Below are 14889 nucleotides of genomic sequence, written 5' to 3'. Positions count from 1 at the left end.
TTCTGAGACTCCATTTCCCGGTGCAACTGAGGGGGGGCCTCTAGTGTCACTTATATTACAAAGTACCTTCCCCACATACGGAGGTGCAATACAGTCCATGTACTAAACAGGAGCACAAAAGAAGGACACTCTCTCCCTGGCCGGATTTGTGCGCATTGTTGTATTGCCAGCAGGCTGGGTGAACCCCTTGAGTGGATGATAACGTGGGACCATTGATGAAAGGACAAGTCTGGAGGCTGAACTTGAGATTTCTAAAGCTAGGAGGGGTGTTAGCCACGTTAAAATTAATTGGAGTAGAGTGGCTAAATTCCGATATCTGAAGGCACCTGTTTTCCAGCTGGCAATATGGCCTAGCACATAATACACTGGACTGGGACTCTGCAGACCTGAGTTTGATTCCTGGTTCTACTAATAGCCTGCTTTGGTGACCTTGGGAATGTCATTTACCCCCCTGTGCCTCAGTTTCCCAATCTGTAAAATAGAGATAATGATACTGATCTCCTCTGTAAATTGCTTTCAGACTGACTGATGATACACGCTAGGTAATATTATTATTAGAGCTAGGGAGTATTATATTTTTAGGGCATCATGAATTACTCCCTTATAGTAGATTAATTGCCACTCTTAGTAAAGGTAGGAGCAAAGTGAAGATCAAAAGCTTGCAAATAGAACTGATCCATTACAAGCTGTGGCTCGGGAGCGTTTGCTCGAAGTTACACAGGAAGTCAGAGCAAAGAATAAAGTCCAGGCCTTCAGAGTCTTAGTCTAGTGCTTCACCCACTTGTTTCCACCGCCTCCCATTGGAAAGCAGCTCTTCCCAAGGGACTAAATAGAAAAACAGAATAATGACATGCCTGTCCCATCTTTGAGCAGGAGGTATCTTCTGTTCGTATCACCATTTTCTGCTTAACACCTCTCTAAATACACAGAAGGCCCCGGGAAAAGCTTGTGAAGATCAAGACTGTAACAGGGTCCAAAAAAGAACTAGATAAGTTCATGGAGGATAGGTCCATCAATGGCTATTAGCCAAGATGGGCAGGGATGGTGTCCCTAGCCTCTGGGAATGGGCCACAGGGGATGGATCACTTGATGATTCCCTGTTCTGTTCATTCCTTCTGGGGCATCTGGCACTGGCCACTGTTGGAAGACAGGATACTGGGTTAGATGGACCTTTGGTCTGACTCAGTCTGGCTGTTCTTTTATTGTTATCACCACTAGACGGTGCAGAACCTTGCTCCTGCTCATTAGGGGATCGATTAAACAGGTGCCGATGAGGTTTTAAGAAAGAGTGAGAACTGGAGTAGCTTTTGCCATTCGTGATAAAGAGACTATTTAACAGGGGCTTATCTGTGTTAACTTTGTTTTTCATCTAAGTTAGAGAGACAGCATGGTCTAGGGAATTGGGAACTAGCATGGGACTCAGGTGATCTCAGCTCTTTCTTAATTCTGCCGTTACCCAGCTCTGGGACCTCAGGCAAATCATACCAACTCTTTGTGCCTCTGTTCTTCCTCCTACCTTGTCTATTTACGGTACGCTTTTCAAAGCAGAGACTGTCTCCTACTATGGGTTTGTCAAGCACCTGGCACAATTGGACCCTGATCTTGGTTGAGGCCGCTAGTCCTTATATGAGAACAAATAATAATTCTCTACTTCCCTGCCCAGCAGCTGCTTCCATGGATGTTCATTCATCTGGTTCTCTATGGCAAGATTTCGAGCTGAGTCAGAGGAAGAGCCGTGATATGAATAACTGTTCAGTGCCATGAGAAGGCACTGATCTTTTCCCCAGCCGTACTGCTGGGATAGTTTCTGCCCAAGTAAAATGCTTGGGATACCCAGCCATGGATAAGTCCACTTACCGCATCTGACCATGTACATATAAAAGCATGTGACCTAATAAAAACATAACCGCCTCTCTCAGAGCCAGCAGAACAGAAGCTGCTTTAATACCCCTGAAACCCACCAATCAAAGGCCACCAAGCTGATGCATTAGCCAATTGGATCACAGGAACAACATTTCAACGTTCAATTTAACATCTGAGCCACAACTGCCTGAGCTAAAAGATCCAACTCAAAGCCAACCAAGCTCAACAAACTTTTTTGTGTGATTCATTTCCGCTGCCGCCGCGTGAAAAACCTGCAGATTTGGACGGAGCAAAACTATTTGGGAGGGGAGGGATAGCTCAGTGGTTTGAGCATTGGCCTGCTAAACCCAGGGGTATGAGTTCAATACTTGAGGGGGCTATTTGGGATCTGGGGCAAAAATTGGAACTGGGTCCTGCTTTGAGCAGAGGGTTGGACTAGATGACCTCCTGAGGTCCCTTCCAGCCCTGATATGAATTCACAAATTTGGGTCAATTTTCACAAATGAGTTTGGTCAAATATCAAAAAAATCAGAACCGTTGAAACAGTTCATTTTTATTATTTTTTTTCCATTTTCAAAATGAAACATTTCGTCTTAGAGTGTCACTTCATTTTCACAAATTGCTATTTGAAAAAGATTTAAAAAATAAAAACTCAGAAATTAAATAAAATGTTTCATTCCATTCAAAACAAATTCTTTTTTGACTTTTTGAGCTTTGCTGGAAACATTGAAACTTTTTTATTTTGGGTCAACCCAAACAAAAAATTCTTTTCACCTTTCAGTTCAGCCACTGAGTCAAGATGTCACTTATTCCAACAACTCTACAGTAGGCTCATAAACAGAAAGCCATCCTTTGTAATCTGGGTTACGAGTACATGATGATACCAATCCTATTCGATATGAGCTATGAGATGCTTGTAATAGTCTCCTTGTGCTGTTTCCCCAGCTGCGAAAATGACTTGGCAAAAGTCACAGGTCTGTGTATGCAGAGTACCCTTGGAGTTCACAATCCCCGCTGTGACCAAGTGGACTGTCTTCTACTGCCCATCCTGGAGTCCAGGAAGTCTAGAAAATTATTAAAGGGAAAGAGTGATAACTGGGTTAACCAAGATAGGGGTATTATTTGTGTTTGGCTTTTAACTATGTTTATTTCCATGGGTCTTTAGTTCCCATGATCAATCTTGGCATCTTGTTTAAAAATAGGCACCGCTTTCAGGAAACTCTGCTTGACCAGTGGCTGGCCTCTGCTGCAGGGGCTATAAAAAGAGATCACACTGGTCCCCGGGGAATTCCCCTATGCAGGACCACCCTAGAGCTAACCTCTATGCCCCTATGCTGCCCCCATTGTTCCACAGCGTATCAGGTGTGCTGGGGGCCAAGGCAGGAGGAGGGGTGACTGTAGTGCTTAGCAATACAGCTGTCCTTAACACAGAGCAGCCCCAGGACTGCTCTAACTTACCCCACAGCCACGCCAACCCTTGGAGCAGGCAGAAGGTGCAAATGTGGTTTAAAGCCGGCTTTTGCCCCTGCCCCTCCTCTAAGGTTGCACCTCCTGAGAGACCCAGCGCAGAATCTATCCAGCTGTGTCTCGGGCCATAGAGTCTGATATGTCCTTCGCAGCAGCCCCTCTGTTCGCACTTCAATTCCTTCAGAAGCCCCTGGGTGATCCCCCCCCCCATCTTATTTATTTATGGCACTTGAGTGTCTCAAGTTGCCCATCGCTTCCTCCTTGGAGACTCCAATCTCTGCCAAAGCCACAATGTGATCAAAGGGCTTTTGTGAAAGGTCAGTTGGAAAGCTCTGTAATTTCCTTTTTGCTGCTTTATTATTAAGTCCTGATAAGGCACATTTGGATTTTACAAGACACGTCCATTTTTTTCCTTCTTAAAAAAAAACAACAACCCTTGATTCAGTGCTGACCATCCTTAGCAGTTACTATTAATAGTGTAATTATAACGAGATCCCCGTTTTTGGAAAAGTGAAAAGAAATTACGCAAAAACATAAACTCCCCCCCAACAACAACAACCTGTATATTTCATCTATCTGTTGTGTCTTGCCATTATTATTTATTTGTACTCCCACTGCACCTACGAGCCCTACTCATGGACCAGGATCCTATTGCACGAGCCGCTGTACAAATACAGAACAAGGTGATGGTGCCTGCCTGCAAAGAGTTACAATCTGACAAGAGACATACGGACAGAAGGAGGAGCAAAAGGAAGCAATCAGACGGAGGGATTTAAAGGAGGCTAATGAGGTGCGGTCTTATTTTTCTACTATGGACTTGAACAGTGCCTTGCACAATGGAGCTGCGACAGCACGTGAGTACCCTAAGGTGGACTCCTCGATCTGTGCACCTCTGCCAGCATCCCCACATGGGCCAAAGAAAGGTGATCAGTGGTTAAGGACTGGATGGCTAAACACCCGTCAGAATGATTTAGCTTATCAGCAGGGGACAGTTAAAAAGAGAGACAGAGAGGAGATGGCTAGACCAGAGAGGCCTAGGAGAGATCTTGCCTCGCACACCATTTTTTAATTTTTCTACAAGATCTGCTCTAGGAAGTATTATGGGGAAGTTCTCTGGTCTGCATTATCCAGGAAGTCAGACTAGATGATCACAATGGTCCCTTCTGGCCTCTATGAATGGGAAAATGTTGCCTCTAACTTATTAGGGGTCTGTAACAGGGCTGCCCCTTTTAGGGCCCAGGGGGACTGGGGAGCAGCCAGCCCTGTTCTTGAGAAGAACACAGAAAGCATGTGCTGGGAATCATCTGACCCAGCTGACAGCATCAAGGGATTGGGTCTGATGAGTCCCAGCTCTGGGATATAAATGATGGTCCCGGCTCCGTGAGGGAGCCTGGGACCAGGAGAGGACCGGGAATCGTATTCTCTTGGGGCTCTAGCAGAGAACCGCGAGAGGGCAAGCCAATCCTGCAGACTACCCTAGACTGGGAAATATATAGGGCATTAAGCTGCTGGAGCCCAGCTTGAGAACAGGGCTAAGGCTATGTCTACACTTAGAATGCTATAGCAGCAGAGTCAGTGTAGACACTCACAAAAGCGACCGGAAGGGTTCTCCAGTCACTGCAGTTAACCCAGCCACCACGAGCAGTGGTAGCTAGAATTCTTCCATCAACCTAGCGCTGTCTATACCGGAGGTTAAGTTGTCTTAACTGTATCACTCAGGAGTGTGGATTTTTCACACCCCTGAGGAATGTAGCTGGGTCAATCTAGCTTTTTTGGTGTGGACCTGGCCTAGTATTTTGTGGCGGTCTGGTGTTCCATGTTTCTTTTTGAGTGTGTGTGCGCTGAAGGATAAACGGGGCCCTGAGGTAAGGGCTATAACTGGACGTGGCAGAGTGTTGTACCAGGCTGGTGATAGGGCGTCCAGGCCTTTGAAAAAGATTAGTGGGGATATTACACGCATTTGCAGCGTGCCCAACAGAGCAGTGGCCGAGCACTTACCCTAGATGGACCAAATCATCTATTTTTCAAAAGGCTTTGGATGAAGTCCTTTGGACGAGGCTGTGAAGGAAAATATCAATATGGGGTAAGCAGCAAAGCCTTGCCAATGAATTAAATATGGCTTAGTTATAAGCAACACGGAGTTAGAGTGCAAGGTTGGTCCCTCTGAGGTGCAGAAATGCATGGCAGGGTCCCTCAGTATTTGTTGGGGTTTGGACGATATTCTAGACTATTCAGAGAAGGAGGCGGGCAGTAGCTGAGAGTGAAATGGCCCAGAGAAGGGCAATGAAGGTGATTAGACCCTCCAAGAGTACTTGCAAATGGGCTGTCGCCTAAATAGGGCTTGGTAAATTTATGAGCAAAGACAACATATATGGTGATGTGTTACAGCAAGGTTATCAGATCTCATGCTCAGGGCATCAAATGGCTGTCCCAAGGCTCAGGAAAGAATTGCTCCCCATGTGTACAGAGTTAAAAAACTGGCTAGGTACAGTATGGGGGGGGAGTGTTAATTTTTTTCTGGTGATGAATCCAGCACTTCCCCCTTGAAAACATGATGCTAGAGCGGATGGGCGAATGGTCAGATCCCGCAGGGCAGCGTTTCCCAAATTATGGGTCACGACCCCAAATGGGGTTGCGCCATCCGCAGACGGTGTCATGGATCCCTAGCATGTGGAGGACACCATTTTGCTCCACGCAGCATGTCCTCGCACCCAGTACTTAATTTGTAATGAAAGAGGTCCCGGGGCTCCAGCAATGAGGAGCTGGGGCTCAAGCAATTTTTTTACATTCATAACTGACGCAGGAAGCTCAGAGATGGCGGGGCTATGAACTGCCAAGCCAAGAGGTGCTGGGGCTCAGCCCTGGCAAGCCCTGGCACAAATTAAGCAGTGTGCTACAGTGGATGCTCAGCACCCACCAGCCAGAGCTGTTCAGGGGCATTGCCACCGATCAGCTGTTTGGCAGCACTGCCAATCAGCTGATCGGCGGCTCAGTAAGGGGATTGGGAGAGGGTGGAGAGCAGCAAGCAGGTGGGGGCCTCGAGGAGGAGGTGGAGCAGGAGTGGGAAGAGGCGGAGCGAGGGCGGGGTCTCGGGGAAGGGGGCAGAGCAGGGGCAGAAAGAGGCAGAGCAGGGGTGGGGCCTTGGGGGAATAGGTAGAGTCGGGGCAGGGCCTCGGGGCAGAGCAGGGGTGGAGCACCTCCGGGGAAAAGTAAAACTCGGTGTCTATAGTCCCGGAAGGAAAAAAATCATTAAAATTGGATCGTGCTGGCAAAAAGTTTGGGGAACCACTGCTGTATGGCAAATCCTACAATCTATTGGAGAAAGAGGATAGCCCCATGATTAGGGAGCTAGCCTGGGACTTGACAGACCTGGGTTTATGTCTTTGCTCTCCACAGACTTTGGGGCATGCCACTGAGCTTTTCTGTCCCCATCTGTAAGGTGGGACTGGTAATAATTCCCTCTTTCACCAGGCTGTGGTGGGGATAGCTATGCTGGAAACTGTTAGGTGCTCAGATACTACAGTAAAGGGAGCAATAAAAGTACCTAAGCAGTCTTTTTGTTCTATATTTGTACTGCACCTTGCACAATGGGGTTTGGTCCAGGGCTATAGTAATACAAATAGTAGATACTGTTATGTAACCATATACTGTACCTGCGTGGGTCCTCGTATTTCTATAGGAACTTTAATTTCTGCAGCTGGAAGGGAAGTACTTTCCATCTGTAAATCCTGTGGTGCTTCATAAAGATCCAAGAAACTGGGAAAGGAGCCTACATCCTCTGGATTTAGGGTAGCAAGCTCTGGAGGTATGGGAGGGGCTGTGGATTTTTCCTTGTCCGCTTTCAAGGCAGGAAACGTCGTATAATTTTTCAACAGCGTGTCACAAGCCGCCTTCTTGCCCACGTGCGGTTTGTGGTGGTTCTGGCTGGAAAGTGCTTTTGCGAAATCTGCCTTCCCCTTGGCGCCGCTTGACAAGCCGTTGTTTGCTGCACTCAGGGGGTACTTAATAGCAAAATGAGAAACCGTGTCTGCATCTTGTGGCTGGTCCCGAAGAACTGCAGCGTTGGGCCATGTAGGAACTGTTGGGTTGGAAAGGATAGAGCTGGGAACCTTTGGTAACTGCTGTTTGAAGAAGAGTCTCTCTGATTGTGCTAACCCCCCGTCGTCTGTGCACTGGATTGGCATCGAAATTGGCATGTCTTTAAAAGAAAACAGTGGGGCCACTTACTCATGGGACTGAAAGAAGGTTATTGCTTTTGTTTGCATCTCCCCCCAATGGTATCATTCTCCTTTTGTGAATCATAGCCCTGGCAGACAAACACTGGTGACTGGGCATTGTCTTCACAGCAGATATGGCTACCCCCTCATCTCAGTGGGCTTCTCCTGAGCAGGAAGGTAAAGGCAATTCCATCTACCATTCCTCACCTTGCTTAATTATGGGACGATGGTAAGTGCTCTATACCAGCACACAAATGCAAATGAGCCTGCCTGGTAGCTAACATCACAGGCGAAGATAGCCTTGAATCTTAGTAAATCCCTTCTGGCTTTGAATTCAGGAAAAATGACAAAACTCTACTAAGTGAATGTGGGTTTTTTTTCTTTTTTGCATCTTGTGGAACGAATGATGTCAGTGATGTCACAGGTTGATGCATTCTGGGATTTCTCTAGCAAACCAGGAAGTGTCAGAGAGGGAAGAAAAGAATGTTTAGACAGGTGCGTTCTTATACCACACTCATCACTGTAGTAATAAAAATAACAGCCTAGCCCTTTCATCAGCAGATCTCAAAGCAGTTTACAAAGGAGGACAAAATCACTAGCCTCTCTGCATCTCAGCTTGCCCACCAGTAAAATGGGGAAGGGGCTGTGCGCTAAGCCACATTGCTCTGAGTAGCTAAGCACCTTCCAGTATTGCATTAAGCAATCTGACTAACTTCTCTCATGGGTGTGTTCTCTCATCTTCTCCCCAGAGGGAGAAGTGTGTGCGGTGCAGTGACTTGTTTTGGATATTTTTTTTATCTAATACATAGAGACACATATTGCTATATGCTTATGTTAGAGAAAGCATGGTCAAAGACATGTGCATTGCATTCTGTGGCGATGCTTATTTATTTGGTGTATTAGGGTAGCACCTGGGGGCCGTAGTCACAGACTAGGAACCCAGTGCTGGTCAAACAAGGAACAAAAAGACAGATCCTGCCCCCAAAGAGCTTTCAACCTGGCTAGCGGGGTAATCCAGAAAGTATTTCTGATCTTCAATCCGCTCTCCTGGTAACTTTGCATCTTTTAAAAATGTATGATCATAAGCTCTCTGGTGCTCTGGCTTTGATTGAGCCCCTCTCTAATACCAAGAACAATGGATGGAATTTTGGTTACAAAACTGTTTGAAAAAGCCGGATTTTCACTTGGGGGAAGGCAGGGGGGGAAATTGCAAAAAGAGGAAATTTGCTCAGTTCTATTGCTAGTTTCCCTTGGTGAATTTTTTGCTTCATAAATGAATCTCGTAGGGCACGTCTACGCTAGAGGTATAATTTCCAAACCTCGGGTGGATAGACCCACGCTCGCTCGGACTGAGCAAGCACGCTACAAGTCGCGGCGCAGCTGCAGTGATACCATTGGCAGTCAAACGGGACAAATGCCCAGTGTGGCCAAAAAAAGTCAGGACGGCTGGGACAGGGCTTAAAAAAGGGACCGTCCCAGCCAAAACGAGACGTATGGTCATCCTATGTGGACGTATGGTCCATAGACTATTAGGGTTGGAAGAGACCTCAGGAGGTCATCTAGTCCAACCCCCTGCTCAAAGCAGGACCAACACCCACTAAATCATCCCAGCCAGGGCTTTGTCAAGCCGGGCCTTAAAAACCTCTAAGGAAGGAGATTCCACCACCTCCCTAGGGAACCCATTCCAGTGCTTCACCCCCCTCCTAGTGTTTCCTAATATCCAACCTAGACCTCCCCCACTGCCACTTGAGACCACCGCCAGCTCCAGAGTACGCATACTCTAAAAGACGCTGCATCTGCCATGAGTCCTCCGAAGAGTCCAAGCATGATTCTTACCTTGTCTGTCTGCTTGGTATTCAACATCCTTATTACGATGTATAGGGTAGTTCCCATCCAACACAGCATAAGCAACTGCCACAACAAAGTGTGCCCCCTCGGACCAGCTACATGCCGAATCCAATTCTAAGGTATGTGAATTCACGTTTGCCTGAGCTTCACACCTTCTTTAGGGGGCCAGAAATTGTAACCAACACAAACCGAAGCATGGAGTTAGCAGTGTCCCTTACCAGTCATTGGTTCCTTCTTCACAGTCAACTTCTGTAGCAGCTCAGCCTGCTTTGCACATAAATCTTGCAGGTGTGTGAATTCTTGGTAAAGCTGGAAAAACGCTTCTTCCATTTCTCCAGTGCCTGGCTAACGGAAACCAAAAACTAGTATAAAATGATTAGCCCTGAATGTTACTAAAGAAGAAACACTAGCAAGGAGCCAGGCAGGCACTGTGATGCACTTTTTTTTAGGAGGAGCTGTTGCAACTGATATGATTATTATTTATTTGAATTGCAACAGTGCCAACAGAGATCAGGACCCCATTATATTGGACACTGTATAAACACATAATAAGAAGCAGTTTCTTCCCCCAGTGCATTTGCAATCTACCAGGAAAAGACAAAGAGTGGGTGGGGGAAGAAAGGGGAAGTGATTTGCTCAATGTCACAAGGTCAGTGAGTGACAGCAGTGGGACTAGAATTGAGGTCTTCTGACTCTTAGCCCAGCAGTCTAGCCACTAGGCCATGCTGCTTCTCAGTAATTAAAAGTGGGAAGTTTGTAATTACCCTTACTAAAGACAAACCTGCCAGGCCTGAGTTTCCTCACTGATTTGAAGAGGGCGCAGAATAAAGCCGTCATTCAGATATGTTTAGGGCTGCTTCCTCTGTGGGGGGAAGGTTTGCTTTTGCATCACCCATGAACCATTACCATCAACCCGTGGGGAGTCATGAATTTCATCCCACCTGTGACCACTAATGCCGTGCAGTAGCATAGCAGCAAACTGACTCCAGGGAGACAGACATGAAAGGGGAAGATTGCCAAAGGCATATGTGGGAACTAGGAAATGATTTATTCTTTTCTTCAGCCGGAATTGGGACACAAACTGCCCTTTGTGCCTTTTGAAAATCTCCTCCTAAAATACCATGCAAGTGGAAATCTAGTTCATGGCCCACGGGTTACTCCATATCAAAACAGTTTTGCCACAAAGAAAAATATCTTTGTCTTATATTTAGCACATTCTTCCTTGCCTTACCTGCCATATTGTGGATTTGACTTTGCTATTTGCACCAATTACTGCGGGGCGGGGAAGAAGGAAAGGAAATAAAACCAATGCTCAGAGGAGTTTCCCTTCAATTTCAATTGTCGTTTGAAGGGCTCATGCATCTCCATTAGCATAACTACGCAAATCAGCTTTGCTTCTTGTCATAATTTCCAGTTTTTTTCAGCAGCTCAGTTCTGAAAGTTTAAACTCTAGCTCCATAATTAGGGGCTCGGTTAATCCGTCTGATGAAACATCCCCTGCCTGTTAGGAAGATAGGGATGATTCTTTATGGGCTATTGCTGCAATCATTAGCAAACAAGGAGCAATACGCACGGCACAAAGAGAACTTTTGACAAAACTGTAAAGGAAATTACAGTGCGGGATGTTTACATATCTGTCACACCATGAACACAGCTAGAAAAATATTTAGATCCTATTTTCTGCTGTCTGGTTCCCAGTGGTTCCTTTCACTTTTACAGAATATACCAAAGCTATTTTGGGCTCTTCATTAATTTTACAAGCCTAAGATGCACTAGCCAGCGCCTGATCTAATGTCCCGGGGAATCAAAAGGAGCCTTTCCATTGATTTATTGTTATTTATGTGCACCTAGCAAGCCCAGTTATGGCCCAGGGTTGCATTATGCTGGGCATTGTATAATTATAAACACATAACAAAATACTTCAGTGAACATTGCATTGGACCATAGAAGCATAAGCCAATCTCAGATGTACCATGCTACAAAGCAGTCACTGTAGAAATCTTGTGGGAAGCAAACACCAGGAATGTGTTACAGAGCCTTAATACACATTTCATACAAGAGTTATAAATTAATATACCAGTGAATTATTAAAAAGTGCATGACTTGGGGGTTTAATTACTGAGTTTGCCTTCATTACATTGATTGCATTCAATAAATGCTTTAATAGTTTATTGCTATTTAATTTCCAACAATTACTGTAGTGAAGATGAGATCACTGTAGAGTTAGGAATTTTAATCTGATATGCAACCTGCCAGTTATTCACAGTTTAAGATCAAAGTAGTGATCCCAAAATGGTAAACCTTCCTGAACCTTGATTGTTTGGCTGACGACTTCTGCTTCAACCTTTTACTCTGGTTCTGAACCCAAAGGAGCATGCTCGTATGACTTCTGAGACTTCAGTAGAATGGCATTGGTACAACTCAGAGAAGCATGCGACCCTGAATCTTTCGCCTATCCCCCAGTATGTTAGCCAGGTGAAGCTCTGTTGCTTTCGATGTGAAGCTCATAACAATAAGTGGGGCTGTGGTGACCCCCCCCACACACACTTTGCTCTTGTAGCTAGTTAAAAGATGTAGGCCACATAGCTGCAGGCTGCAATCATCAGCAATGGCTGCCTGGTTCTCTCCGGGGCTTGTACAATGCCCTTCCCTTAAACAGTCAAATCAAGCGAGTTACTCTATGGAGATGCAGTCACACTATACACCTGATGAGCACAAAGGACTAAATTTCCAGCGACAACTTACTCGTGCCGGGTCTCCTCCTTACATTGCCTCTCTGCTGTTGCGTGGCATTTGGGTCTGTGAGTTTCAACCGAAAAAATTCATGGGGAGCACTTTGGGGGCAGGGAATTTCCCTTCAATTTTGATGTTAATAGTGAAACCTCAGAACAGCGACAGAACAGGAAATAGAGTAGCCGTGAATTAAAGCTGCAGTCTGTGCAGACTGCAGAGCAAGTCTTCAAAATTAGGTTCTGCAGGATGCGTTGTATCCCTGAAGGACGACATCAGAGGGGACTGGTATTCAAGGTAGTGTTGCCCAGGGGTTAGCACAACTCTTCTGAGCCCCATACATATGGCTCTTCCACTAACTGCTGTGTGACCTCTGACAAGTTATTTCATCTGTCTCTGTTTCCCCTCCCACACTGTTTCTGTCTCCTCTGTTTATTGGGTGAGGTCTTTAAGAGAGGGGCTGTCTTTTTACTGGACGCTTGTGGGATGGTCACCCTCTTGGTCAACACACGGGGGCTGAACCTCCGAGCTAAAACTAGGGGTTTGAACCCCTCCAATCGTCTGTGGATTGGCACAGAGGGGAGAAACCTGTAACATGCTCTTATCGGTGGGTTACATTTGTACACTACCTAGCACAGGGTAGCTCATCCTTGGCCAAGGCCTTTAGGTGCCACGCTGATATGTGTAATAATATGATTTACTCTTTCATACAGAAAGACGTTCCTCGTGGTCAGGTCATCCTTGTCCATTGGCCCCTGTTCAATGCAAGATCCAGGCCAAAACTGTCCGCCTTTTTTTAAAACCTCTCCTTGGACTTATTCCTGATGATTTTAAGAACCTAGCGTGTGGCTAGTTGGTTTCTCACGCCTGCTGATGCAGCGTCTTTCTGCTCTCTCCCACCATCTCATCAGACCATTCCTGGGGTGTGGGTGCAAGGTTCCAATTCCTCAGCCCTTTCGCTGCAGAAATCAGAATTTCCTCAAGCAATCTAAAACAGATGGCTGTCCCAATAGGTTAGTGTTTCCTAGCACTGTGGTTTTTGTGTGTGATGTCCCAACGTAGCCGCTTGCATGCCACAGCTCCTTCTTGTGTTGCAAATATTAAAACTAGCCTTTGACAACACCTGCCATGGCAATTGCAAAAAAGTTCCATCCCTCTGATGGTGCCCTTTCAAAGTTTTGTCCCCAGCCACAAGCAGCTGTTCGCCACCACTGATCTCCTACCGTACTTCAGATGTCTTTTAGCTGGAGAGCAATCCCAGCAGTACTTCTGGATTTCTAGAAGCCACGGCTTTCTTGCAGTAATGGAAGCTGTAGTAACTGCATCCCCCTGGATCTGAGATTTGTGAAGCTACCACCATCTAGTGTTAAAAATAGGTCTTCATGAAAAGGAAACCATTGCATTGCATTCAAGTTGAAATATTGGGGCTGAATCTTCAGATGCTGTAAATCAGCCCCACTTAACATAGTTTCTTAGCTTTGGCGAAGACAGGCCACTTTACACCAGCTGAGGATTTGACGCTTGCTTTTAGCTGTAGATCAGAACAATCAGGATTGTATTAGGCACTCTGTAAAATACACGGGGTAAAACAATTCCTGCCCCCAAGAGTTTGTGTTAAAATTTAAGATAAAATGCAACAAGCTGGTGCAATAAGCATTCAGAGAGGATGAAAGAGGAAGGAAAGTAGTCACGCAGTTGCAAGGCCTAGCAGGTTTCGACTCAGGAAGTTTAAAGGTATAAACCCACTAAACAAGAATTATTAATGTTCTCGGTTAACCCTGTGATCAACTTGCCTAGCCACTATAAATTGACAGCTGACTGTTATGTTGAAAATGGGCCTTGGAAAGGGATCTGAAGGAAGACAGGGGCTTCAAAGATTAGTTTGGGGAAGGCATTCCAAGAAGGCGTAGATGTGCCAGAGAAAAAAGTGGAGAATTAGGTTCTTGTCCGGCCCATGTTGCACCAGAGCACATTGATCCACTGCAAAAGAAAACAAACATTTTCTGTGAATACTTAAATGCTTTTAGATAAATGGGAAACAACAACCCTGTGTCCTTAGCGATGAACCAGTGCCCTTAAGCAGTGAAGATCAAGGGGCTTTTTTTGTCTCTGCTGCAGTAAATATTTATGGGCAATTAAAACTTTGAAAGGGTTCAAATTCCTCCTAATTTCCATGCTAACTCTTCAGGCCAGATCCTGTGTTCCTTATTCAGGTCTTATTCCAGCAAAACTCTACCTGGAGTTGGACACTAGGGAGCAGATGGCCAGCTGATGTAAATTGCCAGAGCTCCATTGATTTCAATGGCGCTGTGACAATTTCCATCCACTCAGGCTCTGACCTTGGAGATGCGTTTTTCAAAAGCGCTCTCTGCGTTGGCTTAGCTCTGCTCCCAGTGGAAGGCAAATGATGGTAAAACTGCCATTGATTTCAACAGCAGCAGCGTCAGGCCAGCGTTAAGTGCTTTTGAAAATCTGGTGGCAACGTTGTCATTTGTCTGACTGGGGCTTGGTCCCTATACCAACCTAAACCTCAGTGTAGCTGTTCCCCGGCCCCTGCCAATCAGCTGTTTGGCAGCAGGTGGGAGGAGCTGTGGGGAGGGGGTGGAGCAGCGGTAGACAGAGTGAGGGCAGGGCACTCAAGGTTGGGGAGGGGCAGGGAGAGGTGGAGCAAGGGTGGGACCTTGGGGAAGGGGCGGGGCCTCAGGGCATAGCAGGGGTGGAGCACCCACCTAGAAAAATGACCGTCAGTACCTGTGGTCCAACC

At 46.1% G+C, this 14889-nt stretch overlaps 1 long non-coding RNA gene across 4 annotated transcripts; it reads right to left on the bottom strand.

Annotated features, from left to right (window-relative positions):
• Positions 1-2382: 2382 nt before the first annotated feature.
• On the bottom strand, positions 2383-12680 carry LOC125627560 (uncharacterized). 4 transcript variants are annotated; one of them, XR_012665629.1, is made up of 6 exons: positions 12141-12677; positions 10627-10896; positions 9614-9740; positions 6984-7528; positions 5329-5388; positions 2383-2927 (listed from the first exon to the last, which is right to left on the bottom strand). It is a non-coding gene; the product is annotated as an uncharacterized LOC125627560 (long non-coding RNA). The 4 variants fall into 4 exon arrangements; XR_012665628.1 differs by lacking the exon at positions 10627-10896 and having other exon boundaries at positions 6984-7993; positions 12141-12680; XR_012665626.1 differs by lacking the exon at positions 10627-10896 and having other exon boundaries at positions 12141-12670.
• Between the last annotated feature and the right edge of the window lie 2209 nt (positions 12681-14889).

Source organism: Caretta caretta, chromosome 20, assembly GCF_965140235.1.
Source record: "Caretta caretta isolate rCarCar2 chromosome 20, rCarCar1.hap1, whole genome shotgun sequence".
NCBI lineage: Eukaryota > Metazoa > Chordata > Testudines > Cheloniidae > Caretta > Caretta caretta.
The sequence above is the reverse complement of the archived record's forward strand: the minus strand, read 5'-3'. Positions and strand labels throughout refer to the sequence as shown.